Source organism: Pinus tabuliformis, chromosome 7 (assembly GCF_031772625.1).
Source record: "Pinus tabuliformis cultivar Carrire ecotype Pingquan chromosome 7, CPIR1, whole genome shotgun sequence".
Lineage (NCBI taxonomy): Eukaryota > Viridiplantae > Streptophyta > Pinopsida > Pinales > Pinaceae > Pinus > Pinus tabuliformis.
In genome coordinates, this window is record NC_142293.1 from 196,417,739 (window position 1) to 196,430,155 (window position 12,417).

Genomic DNA, 12,417 nt, shown 5'->3' on the forward strand with positions numbered 1-12,417 from the left:
TCACTAAACGTCGTCAACATCTCCATTCATGAATGTGATCTAAAATATAAGTGGACATAGACTGCTTTAACGAAGTTAATAATTCCGTGCCATTGTCATATCTGACGGACAACTGAAAATGAGTTAAAAACGAAGTAGCTAGCTGACTAAAGTTATAAAAGGTGGCTCGTGGTAACTCAATGTACCACTTGGCCGTAAGACTAATTAGAGTGCACTGGAAAAGCCTTAAACTGATTGAATCATCTGAAATGGAATTAGACGCACACCAGAGGTGATAAGTCATCTCATGGTTCGACGGGTCCTCTCCTGATTTGCCTTCAAACGTAGGAATATCACTAAGCAACTTATTCAACATTGGTAGCCAAAACAGAAGATAGTTAATTGGATCGTTCGTAAGGCATGACAAGTCAGGCAAGTCCAAAGTTGCAATAAATGGTAACTAACAATTAGGGTCCCTAAAACTCTGGGTCATGAGACCAGCCCCAGGAGGAGGATATCCAGGATAACTAGGAATTGGAATTGCATTTGGGATATTATATCCTCCTAGAAAACCAGGATTAACCAGACCGTACTGGGGTTGTTGAGGTTGTTGATATGTATACCCATGGTATGGTTGATACTGATAGGCTGGCTACTGCACAATAGGACCGAATTGGTACTGTCCCTGGTACGGTTGATAATTAAATTGAGGTTGAGTTGTGATAATCGTACTTGAACCAGGTTGGCCTACAGGAATTTGAACCGAAGTTTGAATTGTGGATCCAGACTGAGGTAAAGATGTCTAAGGAGTTGATACGCGAACAGTAGAAACCGGAGCTGTCGATAATCCAGAAGTAGGTCGGGTAGATTGAACAGATGTTGTAGCAGTTGCAACAACCATTTGAGGCAGAGTATGAGGCATACTAGGCCCAGGCTAAGAAACTACAGAAGGTGCAGAAGTTTGAATAGTAGACTGGACATGTTGCTGGGGTGAAGTAGAAACCAAGGGTTGTACAGTTTGAGATGACAACTATACATTCGGTTGCAAGATCTGTTGAGTTTGAGATGGATCCCACACTAAGTTCATTCTGGGGTACGAACCCATAATAGGTTGAGAATATTGAAGACCATAACCGGGTCGAGGGTAGGGTTGATAATTCAAAGGTACACTTCCAGTTCCTTGAACATATGATTGACCTAAAGGTGTTGGAAACCTTGGGTTGGGTACTGACCTTGAGGTTGATAACCTTGAGGCACGTACTGATACCGGGGTTGACCTTGAGGTACATATTGATACTGGGGTTGACCTTGAGGTACATCTTGAGTCTGGGGTTGACCTTGAGGAACGTACTGTCCTGTAGGTATGTATTGTCCTTGAAGTTTCCCCCGAGGCAATAATTGAGGACTTTGATGTTGCCCCCCAGGCGGTAACTGGCCACCTTGAGGTTGAGGATTAGGAATAGTACCTGACACCATGAGAATATCTTCTACACTCAACAACTTAGTTCCATTATTTCCAGTTAATAACCCTTGTTCAATAGGTTGAGGAGATGCTCTCGAAAAAGTACCAGTAAGTGACTGATACCCAGAGGGAACAAAAGGACCGTCGTACAAAAGGGTTTCTGAAGATTAAGAAAACATGGATGATTGTCTTGACATATTTAATGGAGGATAGTAACCCCTAGGTGTTGGGTGAAAAGGAATACGAGGTGGTGAAAAAATTAGTCCCGGGTTTTCCAAAAAATTGGTCAATGAAAGATACCAAGCACTACTCCTATGTGGACTATGAAAGATTAATTCACGCTCCCTAAGTTCTATAACAGGTTGATTTTCAGGGATAGGGATAGCTTTTTCTTCTAGAGTAGCAAGTTCTTCAATAGCTATAAGTCCAGAAGGAAGACTTTGGGTAATTATTCTTTCTACCTTGGGTGAACCGGGACCACTAGAAGTTGGAGAGTTAAATCCCAATGTTGGAGTAGCAACAAATTCAGTTTCAGGTTTAGATATTTCAAGTTCCTCACCTAAATCACTAGTAGATGAAAAACTACCAGTAACTTTGGAAACAGACACAGATTGTGGATTATAATCTGCTACTAAAGCTTGATAATCAGGATGTACCACTAAAGAAGACTCTCCTTCTTCAGGTGACCCAAATCTGCTGTCTTTAGGAGTTACAAGGGCTCGTAACCCTTCAGGCTGGCTCGGTGAAAACTCAGGAGGTTGGCCCCGAAGTCTACGGGACTTCCTCGGTAATTCAACCATGATTAAATAATTTAACTACTTCACACACAAACAAAGTAAAATCTCAATGAAAACCACCTAAAACCTCTAAAGAACCAAACAAATTGAATCACACGCCTAAATAATCTAGGAGATCAAACCACACAGAAACAGTAACTTTCCGTACTGAAAACACTAATTGGTGATGAAATCTAACGTCGCAGAGTTCAATACAGAAATGGCGGTTGGAACAGTTACCCTAGAAACCTACTTAATGAATAGACTGGCACAAGTTTCTCCACTAAACCTTCTCGAGTGAAGAGAACCCCCAAGAAAATCCAGGTGAGTCTAGCTGACGTCTGCTCCAAGTACAGTGGGATCATCCCTCCACCATGACCTTAGGAAAGAATCCTATAGAATATGGTCACTATCATTACCAACGGAAATAAATATACCTGGGGAAATAGTCTACAATCTGATACACATGCAAGGGAAGAGTAACAAGCTCAATCCCCTTGAAGGCTCCTTGACATAATCCAAGGTTTACCAACAAGTGACCCCACGCTCCTCGACAATGGTTAATTCGAGGTTTACCTTTTTTAATACGTGAATATCTGGCGTCGTTCCCAATGAGGAAGGATTGATTCCCACACTGGTTTGGACACAATCTCATGCTTCTCCTTTAAGAGGAGCTTTCCCAGAGAATAGATGTAACAATTGGATTTCTCCTACTGCAAGATACAGCTACTTGTTTGTTTTACTGTCTTGGAGAGTTAATTACTCCCTACTCCAAGACACTAGCCTAAGCTATGTTGGTGTAATAGAGCCCTAGAAATAGAAAGATTACTAGATAGATTTTACTTTAAGCATTATTTTTATTGGTTTTTCTTTAAGTCAAAAGGTGCGGAGATGAAACTTGTGGTGTGAAGACTCGACTCGAAATCACTAAAAAATGCACTTAATATGATAAGAAATCTTTTCCCTTCAATGAATTTCTAGCTAGGAAAGAGTTTGAGAATGAAAATGCTTGTAAACACAAATCTTTTCCTTAAAAAAAAAATCAAAAGAAGAGTTTTTGTCTTTTCCAATGCACTCAAAATGAGACAACTAGTTATGCTCACAAAAATTTCCCTTTTCTTTCAAACAACCAAATACTACAAAAACAAACTTTTTCCAACAGAGATTTTTTTATTTTTATAAAACACTCAAAACTATGGAAAAATCTAATGTTGAGATTTATAAATTTTAACAACTAATTGAAGTAAAAGCTTACAAGATTAATTTTCAAGGATGTTTTACTTAGCTATAAGAAAACTAAGGACTAATTTGTCCAGAATCACAAATCAGTCAAAAAACAACCAATTTTTGTTTTCTTTTCTAAAAATGAAATCCAAACTTTTAACACAAGTCTTTTCGAAGTTTTGCAATGAGAAACAAAAGATGGATTCCTCAACAAAGGTAGATTTTGCAAATGGTCAGACTCATAAGAAGGCCAGTAAAAACCAAGGTGATCTAAGGCTTCTACAGCTTCTAAGCTCTGATCTACTACAAGACCAAAATGAAAATCAAGCCCGACAACCAAAATTTCTAGGAATTTCACCTAAAACAATAACACCAATGGAATTAACCTAATAAAAGTTCATGACAAGTCACATGTAGGTCTGGGTAGGGAATAACAACATCTAAATAAAAACTAAGCTGACTGAAAAAGAAAATCTTAAGTTTTCCAAAATTTTGACAGGGTCTTCAAGCCCACAGTTCTCACAGGTGCAGTACCACTCTGTGTGAAAAGCAAAAGTGTGGGTAGGTCCGCATTGTGTTGCAAGCCGAGGGTGCGGTCCTCTCCCAAAGTTATGAAAAACAAAAAGTAATCAAACATCTATTATATCTACCCAATTCCACACACAACAAGCCAAAAACAGAAAAAAAAACACAGTTTTTGAAGTCAAAGTAAAGTAAATCAAGAAATCAAGTCCCCAGTGGAGTTGCCATTTTGTCACACGGAATGCATCGTTCTTGTGGACAATACCGACCTCCCTAGTATCTAACGATATCTAGTGACAAGCAAGCCAATCAAAAACTATCTTTCTCTAAATATGAAATTTATAAACAAAGGCAGACAAGTGTTTTAGGCCTACCTTGGGTCCAATGCAAGTTTGTGGAAGCCTCGCTCATTTGATCGAAATGATCTCCCTTGTAGCAAATATGCAAACACAAACAAGCACACAAATTAAATAGCACCTGAAAAACCAATGTAATAAAGCATACTTAACATGATGATCAAGGAATTCATGAAACAAATGACATAACACAATTTTTTGAGAAAAATGAATCTGATTGTATTAATTCAAATCAAAGAAGAACTTTACAACATGTGCCTCGATGTTGTACAAGCTCCTCCTAGGGTCCAACAAGAAGTCTCCTCTACTTTGACAAGTTTCACTCTCTTTCCAATGAAGCCAAAATGTATGTGATCTCTCCTCTCAAGCTTAACTAGGAAGTCTCAATTCCACCAGCATTTACCCTAAAAGATGTTCAGCTTCTAACCTCCCTAGCAACCAGCCCAGTGCCTTAATTTATAGTGCAATGGAGGGAAGTTACTAGGTCCACCTTCAAAGGGATAAAGCCCTCCTTCAAAGGGATAGCTCCTCTCATCAAGGGATTAGCTCCTTCTCAGGTAATGTGAACAGGGGGTGCGGGACCGCAGGAAATAGTGAGAGAAAGTGTGGAACCAAAACTTTAATGATTTTTGAGGTCTTTCTCTCATTTTCAAAGCTTGACATGAAGAGCTGAGGTCTGAGACTTGCTTAGGAGGACAGTATAAGTGATGATAGACCCATACCGACTCCAAAACGTCATGGTGACAATATTTTATGTAACAGACACCTTCAGTCCCAGTGAACTTAGGCATATACGTCTGATATTCTCCAGTGGGCATAGCATTCAAAGGAGTGGGCAGTATTAGAGGTCCATATCTAGAAGCTATGATTCTTTCCATTTTGGTGGGTGCTTGCGGACCTGCCATAACTGTGGTGACTAAAAGAGTACTAGAAGTATGAATGATAGAAGGCAGAGGAGTGATTGACGATACCAAAGGAGTATGGTGAATAGGAGGTGAGGTTCCCTTTGATCTAACAACAAAAGGAGAAACTAAAGAATAAGGATCTTTATGAATTTCTGAGAGCTTTTCTTCACTGCTAGTATTAGAATCTGTACTCTCAACATGTATTTGTTCTATTGGAGGATCTTCTTGAAGAGTTATAGAATATTGTTTAGGTTTACCTAAACCCGATGCTCCTTTTTGTTATACTTTTTTCTCCTTGATGGTCTTTTCCAGATCAGGTACTGGGTCAACTTGCGATTTCTAAGGATTTCTCTGAGTATGCCTCACAAACTGAGCCAGAATTACGAAGTGGAGTCACTAAGAGGTTCGGCTTCTAGTAGAGTGGCTAGATACATGATTACAACCAAATATGTGCCCAGACTTTGTCTATCATCAATGTTGGGTCTATTTTGTTTCTCAGGGAAGCTGAGCTTCAGTTTCTTCTCCCGAGCAACGACGCCAATTAATGTTAGCACTCCACGAAACTCTCCTAGGTTGCATCTCACAGATGCCTGGTAACATATAATCTATCAAGCCAGATAACCATTTCAACTCTATTTTCACTCAAGACATGCATGAACACCCTCAGCTTTACAAGGATTTACACCACTAATGCTCAATAGTTTGTAGATTTAATGAATGGATGGATAGTACCTAGTATACCAGCATATGCATATATAAACACATATGAATGGCCAACTACAGGATGTAAAAGAAGCTTGAAAATCTAATTTATCAACACAGAGATAAGATGATAGTTATCTGGCATTAGACATAGAAGAAGCATGAACAACTTGTTCAAGTGCAAGCTTGGAACAGAAAAAAAAATGGACATTGAACATATAACAGTAAAAGAAGCTTATATTTCTAGAATGAATATGAGAAGCTTGAGTAGCAAAGTCTCAATAGTATCTAGAAGTTGAACCCTTGTTACATCTTGTTTTCAGCTATTTATAGCTTGTTTATAATGGTCCTAAGCCTTTTGAGGCTTCAGGTGTCTTAATCTATCCCTCTATCTTGTTTAACTGATTGATTCCCTCAATAAGTATGCATGGCTCGGTGGTTTTCCTCTTCTGACAGAGGAATAACCATGTTAAGATATTTTGGGTAGCCTACCGTGATGTCTGTGAGCTCTCTCATGCCAAAGATGCCCCATAATCGATTCTGTTTGTTTTGGGAAAGTTGCACTTTCTGCTCCATGACAATTCTATTTGTTTGGATGTGTCGTAAATGTTGTGTTGCGCTGTGCTGCTCCATGACTGCTTTGTCGGTTTGGGATGAGATACGTGTGTTGTGTTGTCGCCTTTCCCCTTCCAACCTTTTATCTTTGTCTCTCGGCCTCCTTTAGGTGATGGAATGGTTATTCAGGCCTTTGTGATCTCTTGAAAATGCTTAATAATGATGTTTCCTATTGTATACAAAAAATGTTGAAATACTGAGAAATCTTGCCCATTCTGCTTCTTTCGGACTTCAAAAATCCTAAAGTATGGTTTAATTATCTATCGGGTCCGCCCTTGGGTTGTTGTCGCAAGTCGCACTCAGCCTGTTTTATGATTCCGTTTTTATTTGGAAATACACGAAACACACAAAAATACATTGAAAATGGGCTTTGGCGGACGTGAAAGATTATACATTTTGCTTCTGGAACCCATCGGGTCTCGGTCTTATCGCATCACTCACATATACATGTAAAGGTTGTGGCCCTTTGTTTTCTCGATTTCAACCCACTGATACGATGTGGGCCATCGATCTACATGTGAAGTCAACGGTCCATGTTGAATCGCTAATCACGATCGCTCGTTGCATACTGTCTGCGCCGATAACCTTTGACTCGCCTCCGCTGATTGCCATCCGCCGATCCGACCCAGCGGACTACAAAACTTGCAGTGGAGCAGAAAACCATAGAGAAATTGGTCTAGGAGGTACACGAAGCAGCAAAACAAAGTACTGTGGAGCTTCAAGCATTGACCAAGGCAGTAAGAAAACTCCGTCAAAAAGTGGAACAACGAAATAAGTGACTCGAGGGCGATTCATGATCTTTTTGTTGGGGGCCTATTGGGATGGGGTCCCCATGGGTAGAATTGAATTAATCTAGTCATTTTTTGTAATTAATTTTGTAAAGAATGTAAAGTCTCCACAAAATATGGATGTGGAGCACGTAGCTAGTCAATAATCACAGCGGCCTTAGCCCCTTGTTTTGGTAATTGATAGGAAGTTTTGAAGAATCTACCTCGGCCCTTGTTAGAGATCCTTACACATTGCTTCTAATGCAAGAAAACCATAAGATTGAGTCTCTCTTGCAAATAGGCCTTAAAAATCACCCATTTTCTCTTCACTAATTTCTCTTCATTGATTCCTTCTAGTGATTTCCTTCATACTGGGTCTTCTACGATCAGTGAAAGTTTGTAAAGACTAGGGAGCCTTAGCTTAGGTGACAATGGGTTATCACTTAATTGTCTCCCTTAACCTAGTAGTTTCCCTTTTAGGATCCCCATCTACGACGCTTGTTAGTTTGAGTGGTAACATTTTTGAGTGGGTTAGGTCTGTATTCTTGTCTCAACTACCTGATTTTGTGGTTACCCTTGTAAACTAGTCTTCTGGGATCTCCTTTACTAGCCATTAGCTTTAGGGATGGCACTATATGGGAAGTCTCAATTTTGGTTACACAATCCCACTTCCCAATACCACATAAATTACTCCCATTCCACTCATTTTAGCTCCATTCATCTATTTTCCCATCCAGGTCCACATGTTTCCATTGGGTCCACATAGGTTTAGCCTCCTTGTCCCCTTGTCCACACTGTTAGACTCCGTCTCATGTCAGAGATTGATTCTTCTTCAAAACCCTGTTTTGAAGAAGAAATAATTTAATGTGTTGTTTTAGATTATTTACTTCAAACTCCTATCCCTTCACAAGCACAATTCACAACATCATCAACAATCAGAGGCAAAAAGCTATTGGGAGAAGTCTCACTCGAGATCCCGAACACCTGTTTTGGAAATTGTCATAAATGAATTATCTTATAATATAGAACTAATTGACCCATTTGAGCAGCAGTGACAGGCATGTATATGGAAATAAAATGTATTGATGGTGGAAATGGAGGAAGAAGGAATGCCGTTGTGGTGGTTGCAAGTGAGGCTCATGCAATTACATTAGTAGTTGAAGGATTACTAGGAGTTGTTTTTACTATAGTTGCATTGACAGATGAAGCTGTTGAACATGGTGAGTTGGACTCTCTTAGATGTGACGATAATCTATCATCAGCTAGATTTGGTGAAGCGCTTGCATCTCTTTGCATTGCTATGGTCAATTCAGTGCGGAGAACTATTCTACATGCTCTGTCATTGGTATTATCTAGGTCACAGGGTGAGGCTATTGTATCAAAAATACTGAAAGGTTACCAAACATTCACACAGGCTTGTGGAGTTCTTCGTGCAGTGGAACCTCTGAATGCATTTCTTGCTTCTCTTTGCAAGTTTACATCCGATTGAAATACTAAGTGTTGTTGCTGGTCTAACCCCTTGGTCTGACCGCAATCAAAGTCCACGTAACATGTATCAATGCCAGATGGCAAAGCACACTATGGGTTTCGCTTCTCAATCTGTACAAGACCACCAGTGCCAAACCTCAGGGTTTCGAATATGATCATATAACTCTTAATTAACGATGCTCAATTCGACATTCATGTCATCGCACCAAAGCACCATTGATATTTGTACATGAACCCTCACACACTCAAGCTAAGTCATTCACATCTTGATACCTTTTGTTGATCGTATTGCTTATGCGCATTCTTTGAAAGAGGAAGCTATTCCTATTCCAGATCAGTCGGCAATTACAAAAGACAATGTCAGTTGCTCCCAAGGATGAACATGAAGCACAGATTCAGCTTGCTCTTGAGCGGGGCATTCCAGCAATTTTAGGTGATTATTGGCACGCAAAGGCTCGTATTCCCAAAGCAATGTATATGATGTGGTACATTGTGCAAGATGTAGGGTGCACTGGCATGGAGATGGCGGAAAACCTTTACTAGAGATCAACAAAATTCTTAGACCGGGTGGATATCTTATATGGTCTACAACTCTAGTTTATCGGGATGACCGAGCACATCGTGATGTATGGACAGCTGTAATAACATTGACAGAGTCGATGTGCTGGAAACTTGTTCTAAAAACCATGGCTAAAACAGGGGTTGGAATTGCCATCTATCAGAGACCTACTTCAAGTTCGTGTTATATGCAGAGGAAACAAAAAGATCCTCCTTTATGTCAAGAGGATGATAGATCCGATGCTGCCTGGTATACACCACTGCAAAGATGCATTCATCAGATACCTAGTGAGAGTTCTGTTCATGGTTCTGTGTGGCCATCACGTTGGTCATTACGACTTGAAAAGGAACCATTATGGCTGAAGTATAAACTAAGAAGCACAAATGGTTCAAGTAGAGGCTTCCAAAAAGACACAGCATACTGGAGGGATGTTGTACAAAAGTTGTACTGGCATGATTTAAGTATCGATTGGTCAATCATCTGAAATGTGATGGATATGAGAGCAGGTTTTGGAAGGTTTGCCGTAGCTCTTATTGAGCAACCAGTTTGGGTAATGAATGTCATTCCAATTGATGGGCCAGACGCACTACCCTTGGTATTTGAGAGAGGCCTGTTTGGGGTTATTATGATTGGTGTGAAGTGTTCAACACTTATCCGCACACATACGATCTCCTCCATGCAGACCATCTCTTCAGTGACTTAACATTAAGGTGTAATTTGGTTGATACCATTTTAGAAATGGATAGAATCCTGAGGCCACAAGGATGGGTTATAATGCGTGATACTGCCATGATTGTCAAGCATTTATTGCCTATCATGCAATCCTTACATTGGCGCACCAATATTAAAATCACGCAGATGGAAGAAAATCTTATTGTTGCCTAGAAGGGTAGTTGGCGTCCTGAGATAAATAAAAGTCATCGCTTGATTGTGAGATGGAATTAAGGATTTAGATTTGTTTTTTAACTAACCATGGAATGACCATTATGCCCCCGACGCACATAAAGCCATGCTCCAAGAGTAGGAAAATCTAAAGGATGATCATGTCTGATAAAAGAGGCATTCAAACCATCACGATGTTTCAGTGATTTACTAATGATGCAGTGATTTTCTCCTATCAAAATGCGCTTCAAGGATCAGCTTAATTGGAAAAAATTGGTTTCATGCAACGGGAAGAGCGAACAGTCATAGATTAAATGCCTATATTAAAACTAAGATATCCATCATAACAGGAAAACAGGGACCGATAAGCTACTTTTTGACTGCAGTTGCAAAGTGGCAGGGAACAAGATTCGATTGCCTATATTTGTCTTTAGTAATGGAAATTGACACCTGTAATGCCACTAATGCCACCGCTTCATCAGTTTTCAACAGTTCGAGTAGAAGAAAGAGCGCTATTGTCTCTTCAGGAAGCGCTGATTGTTTTTTTTTAGTTTATTAATAATGATAAAAATAAATGCCGGGTCTTGGGGTCGATTTGTTTTTCCCCCAGTTGTGTTTTGTTTCATATATTAAAAAAGAAAAATTCATTTAGAGTGAGGGAGAGAGAGGAAAAAAAATAAAATTCTGAGCGCTGGAGGAGAACTGAGCTCCATTGTACAGTCTTTGACAGAGGGATTTTTAATGAAGTTTCACAGCTCTAATTTCTGAGATCCATGTGGTATGTTAATTTAGCATAGGTGTTTCTTGTGTTTCATATGTAATTTGTTATGTTCCATTTCACTACATGATCATATCTAATTGAACAAATGAAGTGTTAAAGTGAGAATTCATGCCTGCCATGCTCCGCTTTTAAGTTTTTTCAATTCAATGTTTCCTTCTGTTTAAGGAGGATTCAAAGTTATTGTTTGCCCTCCTTAGCTCCTCACCAGTCTTGCCATCCCATTTAAAATCTAGATTTGATGCTAAATTCCTTCCCTATCTTGCCTCAGTCGTCACCCTGTGTTGTTCATTATATTTCTCTATTTGAAGCTGTGATTTTGCCCATGCAGCCCAGAAAAAACCCCGTCATTGAATTAAAAACCCCAAAAACCCCCAAATCAACCTTCAAATCAGTTTACTAGCCTAATATCAGTGTTACCTTGATTGGTCATCTCTTCCTATTGAAAATTTACCGAGATTGACCGGAGAGAGCCTTCTCCTGCCCCGTAGGGCTAGCTACGAGGCTGAATAGTTTGATGTAGCTTTCAGATTTGCCTTTTCAGCCCGAGGTGAAATTTCAAATGCTAACATACTGGTGACCATACTGGGGACAACATTTGACTTGTTGTTTGTCTTGTCCCAGTACATGCAATCAAGGTGCAGATCTGATGCTGATGGTGGACAGCAGTCAGACACTTATGCAGGCTGAACCATTCACCTGGCGACTCCAACTCAATCCAGACATTCCAGTGCCTGTTGACTCATGCAATGGTAGGGTATTGGGCAAACCCTGCATTTTGTGAAGCTCTAAACGGAGTTAGAGAATTGTTAGTGGATATTGAAATTAATGAAGAATTTTTCAGTGATTTCTTTCAAAGTTTGAAATCTGCAGAGTTCTCTCCTGAAGCTAAAATTGGTGCCTGTGAGTTAATTGTTGAAAGAATTAAAAAGGAGATTCAGTGTCTCGACGAGCAAATTCAGTCATATGATTTCCAAGACCCTAAAAAGTTCTTGGAAATCCTTCCACATTCGCAACAAGAAATAACAGACTTGCCTATAGAGGTATACATTGACAGTGTGCAGCTGGAAGTATGTGTTGCAGAGTTGGGGCAGCCAACAGAGTTTGGCTTCCGTGATCCTATTGCAGCATACATGGACACATTTTTCAGTTTGATTGATAGATCAGGCTGTATTTTCCGTGACCAGGGTCAGTACGTGCATGAAAAGCTGCCAGCAACTGCATCTGTGACTTCGTGGCAGCATTCTCGAGCGGCATCAATCTCAGGTTTACTTGAATGGTTAATTTGGCATTTTAGCATTACCTGATCTATTGTTTGTACATCATATTAGAGTAGGTTGTGTAAATAAATAAGTAGCCATAAGGGCAACATCTTGTTTTAGTTTGTTTGAAGTTTGTTTCA

General features: G+C 39.8%; 1 pseudogene; it reads left to right on the plus strand.

Moving 5' to 3' along the window:
* The first annotated feature begins 9,153 nt into the window (after positions 1–9,153).
* Positions 9,154–10,240, plus strand: LOC149246532 (putative methyltransferase PMT22 pseudogene; annotated as a pseudogene).
* Positions 10,241–12,417: the final 2,177 nt, after the last annotated feature.